Here is a 14,245-nt window from a genome sequence, read left to right as displayed (position 1 = left end):
TGGGCACCAGCGTGTCGGTGTCTGGGTCCTGCTGTGGCTCTGACCCCACTATTCTTGCTGGTTGGACAGTTTTATTTCCCTAGGACGGTCAGCACTTTCCAGCACGTGGCAGGGTGAGAAAACTTAATTTTAAAATCTCAGATGAAACACGTTGTGGAAGTCTGATCTTAGCAATTTTATTCTTACAGTGTTACAGAGGCAGAAAAGCACACAGGACCTTTGCACTCTCATCACTTCCAGAGATGAGCTACTTTCTTCTAATTTGTGAGAACTGACTCTAAATTACAACATGCAAACGCAGGCACTGAAAAAAGTTATGCAACACTGACAGGTTAGCACAGTACAAACCCGACCCAGGAGTGTCCATCTAATTCCTGCAGCCTTTTTGTACGGCTCTTGGAAACCCTGATCGCTAATCGCAGTCACAAACGAATCAGCAGTAAAAACTGCAAGGCTCTTGCTGCAGCCCTGGGCTTTCTTCGATGCTCCTTCTGGCCACTGCTGGCCCCGTGTCACCATCCAGAGTCCTGGTGTCCCCTCAGAGGGGTGCAGGAGTTCACAGGCCACCTCTGCTGCTGACGGTGCTCCAGCAGCTGATGTCCAAGAGCAGCTTCTCACACACGGCTTAGTGCTCTGCACGGAAGAAACTGGTCAAGCATTGCCTGCAGAAGGCGTGCGGTTGTCTCCTTGCTTGTTGTGGCACATCTGCTGTGGTTTGCCTGACAGGTTGGTGCCCATAAGCTGATGAGAAAATGATTGCCGGGGCCTCCGAAACAGCTCTGTCTTCTCTGGAGCTGTTCCCCGCAGCCCCGAGCTGCGCAGCCGTCAGTGATGCTGGTGCACAGAGCGGCTGCTCTCTCAGGCTTTTCCCCCCAGCCAGCGTCTCTTGCTCAGGATACTCAGTTAAGACCTGCATGAGGATGATGCCAGCAAAGAAGAGCAGCCACCGCTTGACTAGGTCTTTCTCCTGACGTGGCAAATATTTTCTCACCTGGGCTGGGTACAGCACCTTCCTGGCTTTCCTGCTTCGCTTTGTTGGAAGGCCTGGAGGTCTTCCGACAGTTCGGACAGCAAACATCAGCCTGGGCAGGCTTTCTGAATTGGTTTTCAGCAGATCTGTGCTGGAGAAAATATTTTCTCTGGTGTAAGACAGCATGTCCTTAGCAGCCTGCCGGGGTAGCTCTGAAAGCTGGGAGAACTCTATGGAAATATCTCTTTGCTCAAAGATGGTTTCAGTTCAAAAAGCGGACCGATGAAATAATATTAAGAAATATTAGTAATAACGACAGCGCTTTTATTCAGCCTCGTTAAAGCAAAAAATGCAGAACCCCAGAGCTGAACTCTTGGAGTGATTTATGCGTCTTTCTGGGAAGCTCTTTGATTTCTCTCCCTACTCCTACCTGTGCTATAAATACTTGCTTTGATGAGTGAAGTTATGATGGGAGGAGCTCGGCTGACTCACAAACCGCTCTGGAATGTCTCTACCCCCAGCACCACGTATCTGCCCAGGGGCGCTTGATGCTAACAGGAGTGTAAGAGCACGCTTGAAATTTTCTCCTCCCCAATTCTCTTCTCCTTTATTACAGCTGTCTATCACAAAACTTCACCTCGAGACATTTCAGTGCTTTTGAGAGTGTATCATCTTTCATTAAAATTCACCTATTTATCTGCTATAAAGAACAGAAATGGAGTCCGTGGACAGGCACGCTCTGACCTTCCTCTCCTGCTTCCCAACCCAGCTGCCAGAATCTCTGGCCTTGAGCTGGAAGGATGGAGTGGGAGACCCCAGTTTCTGTTCTGACCCTGTACAATCTCAGCACTATGGCCCAGAAAATCAGCAACCTCAGCACTTGCTCTGGCAAGCTGAATCGCAGATATGCCCAGAAAAGGAAAACAACGCTCACGTTCAAATTCTTTGTGCCTAATGATGACTAAATAGAGCCTGAAAGGGCTGAGTGCCCACAAATCTGCTGGAGAGGTCTTCAGCTCCCTGGGATTTTTCTAGTGAATTTAGAAGCTTTAGCTGCAAAATTCACACATCTTTCTTTGTCAGTGTGGGGCACATCACACCTGCACCAAACAGGTAGGAATGAAAGATGGACTTCTGTAAAAAGGCCTTGGGCAACCAGGTCTGGATAGCTAATGTTAACTCAAATATAACTTGATCTCTCCTAAGTCGTCCCAGGCAGTCTTTACCCACCACAAAGAAGCAAAGGGCAAAAATTCAAATTTTAAAACTATTCTTTGACATCGTTTGCCCTTTGGGCTCCCTAACATTTCTTGCTTTCTGCTTCTTGGAAGAATGAAATTACGTTGGCTTTAAGTCACAAGGCATCAAACTGTGCTTTCAGCGTTATAAATCACCATCATGTCACCTGCTGTCATGATGTGAAAACTCTCAGTTATCAGGCTTATTCCACTGGAAACTAAGTCTCGGGCAAAACCAAAACATAGCTACTAACACAGTGACTACAATACACGGAGTCCCATTTCTAGGTATGTACCAGCCAGCACCTCCAAGGTCATTAATTCTATGTGGCAACACTGCTTATGGCTTTTGCAATCATCCCTAATCCCAATTTAAACCAAGTCCTGGAGCCAGCAGCTCACCTCAGGACACCCGCTGCTGAAAAACACCTTCCTTGGGGCATGCTCTTACGCTGCCCAGATGGGTACTTAAACCCGAGACACAGATGGGGCATAAAGACAGAACTTCGGTGGTCTTTGGTCATCTTTTTCCTCCCACTGCAAGGCAAAGTCCAGAGGGCTGGGAGACAAATTGCTGCTTCCAAAGTCACCTAATGATTGTCAGCTCCCAGCAAGGCAACTCCTAAGATGTAAGGAATTGGCTCAAGCAGCATCTTTAGCCAGCGTCTCTCATGGAAGCTGGTCAGAGCGGGATAAAATGGCTCGTCCCTTGACTCCGACGGCTAAAGCTGTGCTCAGTGGCAGTGTCCTCGCCGCACTCCCTGCCCCGCATCCACCTCCCATGACTGGTGCAATATTGCCAGGCAGCACCTAAATCACATAAGTGGCTTAGAAGAAGCACGCAATAAGAAAATAATTCATGTGGACTGCTGCTGCTTTGCCCTGTGGTGTCTGAGCCCTCGGACCCACCCCGATCCCAACACACCCATGAGTCAGACGGGGGATTAGTGACAAATCCTCCCACTCCCAGGCCATGGGTTTCAGGCTGTGTCAGCTCTGTTCAGAGGGGATAGTGCCACAGGCAGCTGCCCACACTGGACACCAAATACACCTGGATGTTGAGTGAAGAGCGGCTGTTAAAGGCCAAAAATCAAAAATTCAGTATTACATTCAACTATCCCCTCTATTTCAACCGGGATCATATCCAAGGAGAGAGACAGATCGACTTAGTTTCTCCCAGCTGTCCCATCACACAAACTGTGTTCACCTCAGTGCAGTTAACGGGCAGCTCCTGACGGACAGGAACGCAGCCCGGCCAGAAGGTGACTCCAGCTCTGGCACCAACGGCATCACTTTGTGTTAATCACATAGAAGTTCCTCAGTGAAGTTCCACATCTTGCGCCTCTCATGCACCTAATCCATCTCACCAGCACCTGGCTGTAGGGAGGCGAGTAATAACCCAACCTCAAAACGAGCCCCAGGAAGAGGGGTCTCTACCTGTAGGGACAAATCCTGTTCTTATTGGCAATCATCATTACCCATTAGCTTATTGTCATGTGAGTGTTACACAGGGATATATTTATAACTCCCAGGTGAGCTTGTCCAAGCAGGTCACTGGATCCTCCTCAAGTGAGAGAAACTAAGATGAATCAGCACTGCAAGAAGCAGATCTTCTGCCCACCAGGTGCAAGGAAAGGAAAAACAATTTCTGTTGAGCTGGATCCAAAGAATTGGATTTCATCAGCTTCCTCTAACCCAGAGACTTCAGCGTGTTTCACCAATGGATCACCAAAGCCAAAAACTGAGCCTCGGATGCATCAGGAACAGCATTCAGAGGTGGAGGTGCTGGATCTTTGGCATAAGGGTACGACATGAGAGACCTTGACGTGGGTCGTGGGAGTAACAGGACCAGCATGGAGTGGCTTTTACAGCTGAAGACGACAGAGCCCATAGCACGGATGGAGCTGAGGACACTGGGTCATGTTAGGCCAAGGTGCTCCGCGACATTCAGTACCGTGTTCTGACCTCAAGACACCCAAGAAGCGCAGTGCTGTTTGTGCTCAAGAAGTCTGCAGGGAGGGGCAGAAACGCTCATTACATCATCTGAAATAGTTGGAGCAAACCCAAGGCACACAAACCCTTTTTCTCACTGGGGAGAGAAGCAACAACCTTGAAGCCAAGGACAAGCTTATGCTCAAAGCAAGAGCTCAGAACTGACTTTCCAAGGCCCCTGCAGGGCCAGAGAGGTGGCAGGACCTCGGCGAAAGCAAAGCAAGCCTGTGACTCAGAAACCTTGATCCCACAGGGCCAATATGTGAAGTCATCTCAGGAAGAACCGGGTGGTTTGCTGAGATATATCGGAAAGAGCATGCGGCAGTAATGACAATTCGTGCCAGCTAACAGGGGTCCATACCTTTTTGGTTGCAGCCTAGGAAAAGCTACTGGGAAACTGAGAGCTATCTTATAAAAATGTGGAAGCTGGGGAGGGCTGGGTAGGAACCCAGCACCAGATTCCCAGATTTTGGAGAGTCATGCCTGCATCTCCTTTTGTACCTGCACACAGTTTTTGTGTTGGGTGGCTCAGAGAGTTTAAGAGACAACAATAAGTTCTGGGAACATCTTTCTCCAAGATCTTGAAGATTTATTTTTTTTTTCTTTTTTTTTTTGCGTGGAAGAACAGGTGAGGTACCACATGGGTCTGGTTTGAGTGAGAGCCTTTGGATGGTGCAGCACGTTATAGGAGCAGGAGAGGGGCAAAGGTACAGGTGGAAACAGAGGTTTTGACTGCAGTTGACACTTTACCTTTTCTTTCACGTATCACTTGCTGGCCACAAGGATGCACACACATCTCACGGGGGGGTCAGGTGCCAGGTTCTGGTGAAGGAGGGGCTCCTTAGGACCGGTTCCTTTATGCCCCTCTGGGGAAGCTGGAGCTGATGCCAAAAAGTTAACAAGAACAAAAGCCATGGGGATCTGGTGAGGTGCCCCAGGCTGGAGCAGCGAGGCTGGGATCTGGGAATGGGGAGAATTTGATGGTCCCTCCAGGCACATCCCCGGGGTAAAGCCCCAGCCGGGAGGTGCACCATTAGCAATAAAAGCCAAGTGCAGGGCAAGATGCACCCACAAAGATGTCCTGTAGCTCAGGGCAGCAGAGGGATTGCTTCCATGGCTATAGCAGCAAGCTGAGCAGTGCCTGGCCCGCAGCTGCTGCTGCTTAGCATGAGGTCGGCCTGCAGGAACTGACTCCGTCCTAGATGGAAGATCCTGGGTGAGGATGGCTGGGTACGATGGCAGGGTAGCTGAGGGTGGGATGTGGTGGTGGTAGCTTCCATCAGCAGCAGGCTGACAGCCGAAGCTCTTGCATCAGGGAGCACAGAGCTGCAGTGGGCTGGAATAACCTGGGGGCTGCGTGGGCACCACATGGCCCCGGGGGTCTGACCCTACCCAGGGAGCCCACAGCAGGAGCCGTGCCTCAGGGAAGGATTTCCAGGTAGCCTTTTCCCAGGCCCGGGTTCCCAAGCAGGCTCTTTCCAGGAGGCAGGGATGGGGAAATCCCAGGCGGACTTACTCAGACTTCCTCAAGATGCAGAAATTAGGGCAGCTGAATCCCAGCCCGAGGGATCGGTTGATAAAACAGCACAGGAAGCGCGGTGTCAGTAAACTCAAAATAGCATCCACAGAAGATCCTGGGATGTGTGTATCCTGCATGGAGCCCTGAGTGTCTCTTTGCGGTGATCCCCGCAGCTGGAGGAGGAGCAGGAGCTGATGCCGAGTCCCACGCTGCAGAGCTCCACTCCTGCACAGTGGCACAGGGAGCCACCGACCAGATCCACATCTGTAACCGGAGAATATCCAACCATGCTGGGGACGTCTGCCCCTTCTACAGGTGCTTTCTGGAGATGGCTACAAGTCCTTTGAGGTAGCTCTAGATATAGACCCTAATATCATACCTAATAACTACCAAACTGAGTTGATAAGGGAAAAGTGTCAAGGGGAAAGAAAAAGGGGTTCTAGATTAGTTCAGTTATACTGTTAACTCTTCTGCATACCCTAGTTTCAATGCTGGCTGATTCCCTTGTCCTTCTAACTCATCCCACCTGGGAAATCCATCCCTTTGGGGAGTTACTTGCTGATCTCACCACACTTCCCCAGGCTGACAGTTTTCAGATGCAGGTGCCTGAAGCTTTGCACCTAAATCCAGGTATTTTAGGAAGTGAAACAAATTCATTAGAGAGGAGTAATGTTAAATTGGTGTGAGCTCTGTGAAGCCTAAACACTGCAGGCAAGACCAGTTGTGTGCTGGGCAGGAGAACGTTACAGCTGAACCCTTGGCAGGCACCAAGGGGTGACCGAAGACAGGCAAAGTGGGACCTTGTGAGACCACCAAGGCAAAGTCCTGTGGCTGTGGGTAAACCAGCCTCCTCTGCCCCCAGGTTCAGTGGCAGCAATCCTGCAGCTGCTCTGATCAATCCATTTTGGGGCTTCACAGCCGCAGCTGCAGCAATTTTCCTAAAGCTTAACCTAAATCTCACTCTCTGGAGCCAACTCCCCACCCTGCCCAAGGAGGACCAGGCAAACCAAGCTCCCCTCTCTCCTTTCTGCCAGCCTGAAACCTCTTATCGTGCTTCACCTGAAACTTTCCCCGGGCTGCACAAGCCCCCCCTCGCTCGCTCCCCTCCAGGAGCTCACTTTTGCGGGCGAGAAGGCTGGTGCCGCGCAGCGCCGGGGGCTCCCTCCCCAGGAGGGTGCCCAAATAAGGCCAGAGCGCTCCAGCGATGCGCTGCGCGTGGCCCCGCATTACTTCATCCCTTGCATATGCAACACACCTATTTATACATTTTGATGGGATGTTTGCCGTTCTCGCAACCCCCTGGTGTTATTCTCCGTGCGAAGCATGAGCGCTGCGATCCCCCTCAGGCTTGTTTTCCTTCCAGCCCTTTGCTCTCCCCATCCTGGAACGTGCATTTGCTCACTCCCACCCTCCTCTGCAGCACCTCCTTCCAGACCTTTCCTCCAATTTATGTTTTTCATCCCAAGTCTGTACTCTGCAATGCTTGCACGCCTCCCAGCTCCCCATCCCCTCCAAACTCAATGGGCAGGTAAGCTCCCACCTCTGTCCTCCCCACCGTTTGGGGAATATTGAATTTCTGCAGCTCTGGAAAACTCCTTCCAGTTTATTCCAGTAACCATTAACAGCTCTTCCTGGAATATCCTGCCAGAGGAGGAAATTAGACTCTATGGTCACAACTTAACTTGGAAAATGTTGAAGTGCTTGTCCTCCCTCCACCTTTCAGAGGCTCACCCCGTCTCCATGTGGTCTGAAGAGCCGTCGTAGACAGTTCTCTCCGCACCCTCAGACGAATTGCATCATTCACAGCTATTGGGAAACCTCTAACTTACCTGAGCTTTCCTTGCTCTTTTCTCCCCTACTGCAGCCCATGATCTTCCCCTGCTGTCACTGATGTTAAAATTTGCTTTCCTGGTTGCAGCTCATCTGTTTAGTGGAGACCACAGGACCAACGCAGCAACAAAGCACTTAACCTTCTCGGGATCTGTCGTGGTTTGGGCTGGGCTGGCCACTAAAACAAACGACAGACACTCACTTTTACTTCTCTCCCCTTTAGAGAAGGGGGAGCATCTCCCTTCACAGGAAAGAATATGAGAGAGAGAGAGAGACTTGTGAGTTGAAAAGAAACTAAACTACTTTAATAAAAATATTAATAATAAAATAACAACAAGAAAATATAATCATATCAAAAGAAGAAAATAATGGAATATATACAACATATACAACCTGTATCGAGTTCCTGGGATGACGATCACATCAGCAGCAGCACTGGGAAAGTCCCAGACTGGACTCAGTGATGGACAGGAGCTGAACTCAGGAACTGGATTCAGGAACACACGATTCAGGATCAAAGACGGACAAACAGACAGAGTCCTCCTTGAACACTGGCCATTGAAAGAAGAAGCTGAGCCCTTTGATCCCTCAGCTTTTATACTGAGCATGATGCCCATGGGACGGAATACCCTGTTGGTCAGTTTTGGGTCACCTGCCCTGTCCACTCCTCCCTGCGGGTGCGATTCCTTCACACTTTTCCACTTCTGACCCTCCACTGGGGCATATAAGTATAAGCACGAGCCTCTCTGCGTTCCATCCCTTGGTATTCACTATAAAAGTCAGGCGTTATCTTTGCTAGAAGCAGCTACTCTCTGAAAAACACACCATTAATTTCACAGAGTTAGAAGAGGCTTAACTGAAAAGTCAAATTACTGCAAAGAAAATTGGTTCCGTTTTACCTGAAACCAGGACAGGATCATCAGTAGCTTTCCCTCGCCCTGTGTGTAAGGGCATATCATCAGGGTACACGGTTTGGGTCGCCCTTGCACCCCCTGTAAGTGATACCCCGATTTGCATCTATCTGCAAACACTGTTCAGGTGCCCCAGGCTGATGTCACACACCTTCTGCTGGTCTTGGCAGAGCCATCACGGCCAGAGGCACCAGCCAGCAAGGCCAAGGTCCCGCTGGGGAGACACGCTGCAGCAGGAGCAGCCCCTGCAGCACTCGGGGACCGGGCAGGCCCGGCAGGGCTGGCACCCTGCCGTGGTGTGTAACAGAGCAGCTCTGGTCCAACACTGTGCCATCACCGAGACATCTTCCCATGGCGAAAACAAATCCCAGGGAGGACGCAGCCTCGCGGCCAGGCTGACCACATCAGCCAGCACCCACCTCCGGAGGCGGCTTTAGACAGGCTCGCTTTGATTAATGGGGACGGCTTGGATTAGGCTCCTTTTTAGGAAGATTTAAACACAAATCTCTTTTCCTGTAGGCAGCTGAAGTTAGCCAGAGCTCACACAGAATGTGTGCATGCACCTGCCTTCTTCTGGCTGGAGCTGGGCCATGTCCATGGAGAAACACCAGGCAAATCCTGTTCATACTCCCACAGCCCCAGAGCGGGTGGAGGAGGCAGCCACGTCCCTGGTACAGGAGTACCCCGAGAACCCCGGCCACAGTGCTCCTGCCTGCAGTGCTCCAAGCCCACCAGCTTGGGGAAAGCAGGTCATTATCACTGTCTGTCTAAAAGAAAGACGTCCCAACTTGAATGTAGCAGCAAACTGAGGGTCAACCAGTCTCCAGGTTTCAGCCCTTTCTCGGGAACAACTAAGGATCCTCCTGCAACTGGAAGATGGAGAGCCTGGCTGGGATGTTGTCCATGATGATGGTCCCACAGGTGACCAGGGCTGTGGGTACCAAACGGAGCAGGAACACTGCCCCAGTGGCTGACTGCAAAGTGACAAAGCCCTGCAGCTGAGCAGGGACTTGGGCAACACTCACAGGTACCGGCGAAGCCATCAAAAGAATTGCGTACGTCAGTGCTGATCCCAGCAGGGAGGACTTTGCTATTTCCATATTTTGGGAGCCTGTGCTTTGTCCAGGCATCCGGATTCCTGCACACGGCGTCTGACCGGAGCAGCCACAGGCACGACCCCCCAGTGCCACCCACTGCCAGTTGATGTGGTAGGGACAAGCATGTGCCTGGTGGTCCCTGGATCTGGGTGGGAGGGAGCAGCTTCAACCCGCGTCTGGGCACAAGGTACCGTGGTGGGTTATCTGTCGGGCACCACACACTGCTCAGGGCGGGCATCTCCAACACCAGCATGGAAAAGAGATGACATTGGGATGGACCACAGGCCAGGTAGCCAGGGGCGGGTCTGCAGCAGCATGCTGGAGCGCGCACCCACCCCAGGGTACACCACGGGTGACACCCTCGCCAGCCAGGTTGCTGACATGCTGCATCACCCCAGGCTGCTCCCTGCCCCGGGCAGCCCCAGCAATTTGTCTTGCAACCCAAAACAAAGATGCTTTGGCAGGGAAGGGGGTGCAGGTGTTGGGAACCACATGTCCCCCAGCTCAGGGGGCTCTTCGGGCACCATGGAGGAGCTCTGCCAACATGGGGCATGCCCTGGACACAGCTGGTGCCAAAGGGAGGGATGTCACATTCCACTCTAGGTTTAGGCATCCGTGGGGAAAATGCAATTGGTGCCTTGGCCACAAGGTCCCCTTCAGTGTTCCCCACCAGCTGCACACTTGGCCTGATGGTCTTTCCTGGCCCCCCAACACCAAGGTGCCCCCATATCAGGGGACAGCAAGAGCAGGGCTGCTCCCTCAGGGAGGAGGGAGCAAGTGGGACCCCAGGTCCAGCAGAGCACATCCCATGGTACCTGCATGGAAGTTCAGGGCAGGTTGGAGACAGTGGCCAGGTCCAACCAAGAGTCCAGGGCAACCCAGAAGTCCAGATCCAGCAACACCACAGTGATGAGATGGGTCCAATGCGAAGCCAGGAAGAGAAGCCCCAGATTAGGGCCAGCAATGGCCAGGCAGGTCCGTGGTGATGGGGCAAGATGAAATGTCAGGGTGCAGGCCGAGGTCTTGGATCAGCAGAGCCCATAGTCCAGGCACAGCTGGGGCTGAACTGGAACCAGCATCCCCCCAGCACAGCTCCCACAGGGACTGATGGCGCCAGCTGAGCTTAAATAGGGTTCCTGAGCATGCAGGGTGTGAGGAGCTGTCAGGTGAGCCTGACGTGGGGGAGACTAAATTACTGCCTTCAGAGTTGTCACAAATTGGTCCATCTTCTGTACTGGGAGGTGCTCTGTCAGGGTCTGACAGCATGTGATGGGAATGCAGCTCGTGTCCTGGGGCCCTCTGACCTGAGCCTGGCTCCGGGAAAGCCTTCAGCCCAGGCCAGGCCAATGTGGTCACAATTTCCATCCTGTGCAAGACACGCACTATTTCATATTTACTTTAAACCTCTTTTATCATTGCCATGCTCTCATGGGCAGTAACGGTGGCTGTTCCCACATCCTCACTCCGCACCGATTTGCAATCACTCTGCACTTTCCCCTGGGGTAAATGCAAAAAGGGAATTTGTCCCAAGCACCACTCTGGCTTCGGGATGCAGTTGCGGGGTGCAGAGTACCTGCTGGTCTCCCCGTGAGCCCCCGCCAGCCTGTGATGAAGAAAGGTTATCCCAGTGGTGCTTTAATTACTGAACAAGCCGTGCTTTGCTCAAGGCCAAATGCAGTGCTCTCCATAAATCACTGCTCCAGGCACACCAGGAAGATACCCGACTCAGGAAGAGCTCTTGCCAGCCGAGGAAGCCTTCCCAGTGCCACCTACAGCCACATCCATAGCAGATCTATGTGGCAGCTCCCGCACGTCAGGCAGCCCCCATCCACCTGGGGCATCCAGAGGAGCTGGATGAAGGCACAGGACAAATGTGCAGCCACAGCAATTCTTTTTATCCCTAGCAGTATCTCCTGCAAAGCCGTATTTCTAGATCTTTTGATTACAAAGAAGCTATTAAGAGTAAAGAAGGGCTGAAGAGATCCTTTATAGATAGATGAGGCTATGGACAACACAGCACGGTACCCTCTGCAATCCCCCATCTCCATCAGGTGGTGTACCATGGTGCATTAGGAAGCAAGAGCTGACAGGAGGGTGACCCGTCCTGGTGACTTGGACCCATGGGACCCAGCACTACTGGAAGAAAATGAGCCCTTCAGCAGGGGAAGGGAGCCGCCAGCGCAGGGGAGGCGTGTGGGATGCCCTCAAAGCGAGGGAGTCCGGGCTGTCTACGGGCCCTTCAGTTCACAGCTCGGCTGTGCGGGGGAAGAGCAGGACGAGCAGTCCAAGTACCCCAGCCCAGGGGGGGTTCTCTCCATCCTTCAGTTTCAATCCCATCCCTCCAGCTCAACCAGCATTTTCCCTGGAAAATGGAACTGGATGAAGAAATCCACATCAGGCTAAGGAGGGAAAAAATCTGTGGCAAAGGCACTTCACCACACACCTGGCGTCCCAGCCATACCTGTCAAGTAAAAGCTCGCCAGGAGAGCCTTGGGTCCCATGCCAGGGACATCCAAGCCTCCAAGAGACAGAGTGGGACCAAGGACAAGCCACTGTGCTCTCTTGCTTTGGTCCCCAAATTCCAGGCTCAGATGTGCTGCAGGACAAGCTGTTTACTTGGCTAGCCGGGCTCATCAAACCAGCTTTTCAGGAGGCATCCCATGCTATGGGCTTGGCCAGGTATGTGTGGGAGCAGCTGCGGTGATGAGCAATTCCTCAGAGAGGTTGTCCTGGCTCTCAGGCAGCATGAGAGTGAGTGCTCCTGTGCCGAGCAGAGGTGGAGAACCTCAGGGGTGCTGGCAAAGCCATTATGGGAGAACAAGAGGTTCAAGTCTCCTTAGCTGTTCCTTTCCCTTAGACCAGCTTCCTTTGCACCCAGCATTGAGAAATGAGCCATCGGTCTCCTGGTGCTCAGCGCTGTGGATCGCCCACATGCCAGCTCCACTGCCTTGAAAGCACCTGGAAGGGCTGGTGGCTTTGCAAAGGATCTCAGGGCAGCCTGGGGACTGGCGACAGTATGGACAGAGCTGGGATTCTGGGGGAGACTGGGGTTGGGGACAACCTGAAGAGCCATTTGAGCTGGGATTCAAGTGCTGGGGCAAGTTGGGACTGGGGAAAACCTGGCCAGACATCCTTATCTTCTGGCAGGAAAAATCCTCTCCATGGCCTGGAGGTTCCTGTGCTTTCTTATGGAGGCCTCCAGAGGTACAAGCTGCCATGCGGGCTGGGAGCATGTGAGGACTGGCGAGATTGTCCTCTGCAGCACTGGCCAAGGGAGGAGTTGGTCTCCATGCTGTGAAAAGCTGAGCCCCACTTCTTAGCGCTGAGAGGAGCTTTGTGGGAGGCAAAGACCTTGGCAGATCTTCACGGCGCACAGGGACACGTGCACCTCGTGCCTTTTGCAAAATACAGCTTTGCTTTGGGAGGGGGTTGGTGTGCAGAAGTGGGGTGAGGTGGAGGGGAAGGTGAGACAAAGGATACTGCATATTAGGAAAAATGTTTACACTGAAAGGGTTATCAAGCGTTGGAACAGGTTGCCCAGGGAAGTGGCTGAGGCACCACCCCTGGAGGTTTTTAAAAGGCGGGTAGACGTAGTTCTTAGAGATATTGTTCAATGATGGTTTTTGTCAGAGTTAGGTTGATGGTTGGACTAGATGATCCGAAAGGTCCCTTCCAACCTAGCAATTCTATGATTCTATATCCCCGGTCTCCCTGATCAGAGGCATGAGGGGCCCTGGGCTGCTGAGCCTAAGGGTGCTGAGCCGCTCAGGGTGAGCCCGGAGCCACCCAGCGTCCAGCTGCTGGGTGTACAAGGGCATGGGCTGGTGCCTCAGCAAAGTTCAGGCAGCTCACCTGGGGCAGGGTCGCAGCTCCTGGTTTAGGGCCAGTGAATCTCAGAGGGGTGAAAACAAGCTGCGCAGATGCTCGGTTCCACTCGAAGTCACCCTCCCCTCTCGCAGGGGGTGATGGTTGCAGAGGCACCCAGGGGCCTCTGGCACAACTAAACCCCTTTGGGCGGACTGCAAGCGCGGACCGCCAAAACCGAGTCTAACTCCCCACTAAAACAGCTCAGGGATCCCCACAGTACCTACAGCCCCTTGGAAGCCTGAAAACCCTCCCTTGTGCAGGCAGCACTGCCATCAGCGCTGCTGCCTGTCCCAACGCCACGACAAAGGCCATCTGCAATCCAGCGCCCATGGGTGCCTGCTCCAGCAGCACCCCTGCAGCCCAGCACTACAGACACTGATGGCATTTTCAGCTCCCAAAGCCAGGCGGTGTGGGTGACGCTTACCTCTCCTGTCACACTTTTGGGCTGTGAGCTCCTGTCCCAGAAACAAGAGCCCTTGATAGAAGAAACCAGAAAGAACCTCTGTCCCTCTCGCAGCTGGAAGGGGAAGGGAATCCTGATGCCTGAGTTGTTTCTGTTTCTTATCCAGAATAAGGGTGGTGAGACACTGGTCCAGGTTGCCCAGAGAGGGGGTGGAGGCCCCATCCCTGGAGACATTCAAGGCCAGGCTGGATGAGGCTCTGAGCGACCTGATCTAGTTGAAGATGTCCCTGCTGACTGCAGGGGGGTTGGACTAGATGGCCTTTAGAGGTCCCTTCCCACCCAACACATTCTATGGTTCTGTAATATTAACTGTCCTGTTAATAGTAGTAAAGTCACACTAAGCTGTGGAAACCAGCTC

This window comes from Chroicocephalus ridibundus, chromosome 15 (genome assembly GCF_963924245.1).
Source record: "Chroicocephalus ridibundus chromosome 15, bChrRid1.1, whole genome shotgun sequence".
In the NCBI taxonomy this organism is placed as follows: domain Eukaryota; kingdom Metazoa; phylum Chordata; class Aves; order Charadriiformes; family Laridae; genus Chroicocephalus; species Chroicocephalus ridibundus.
The sequence above is the reverse complement of the archived record's forward strand: the minus strand, read 5'-3'. Positions refer to the sequence as shown.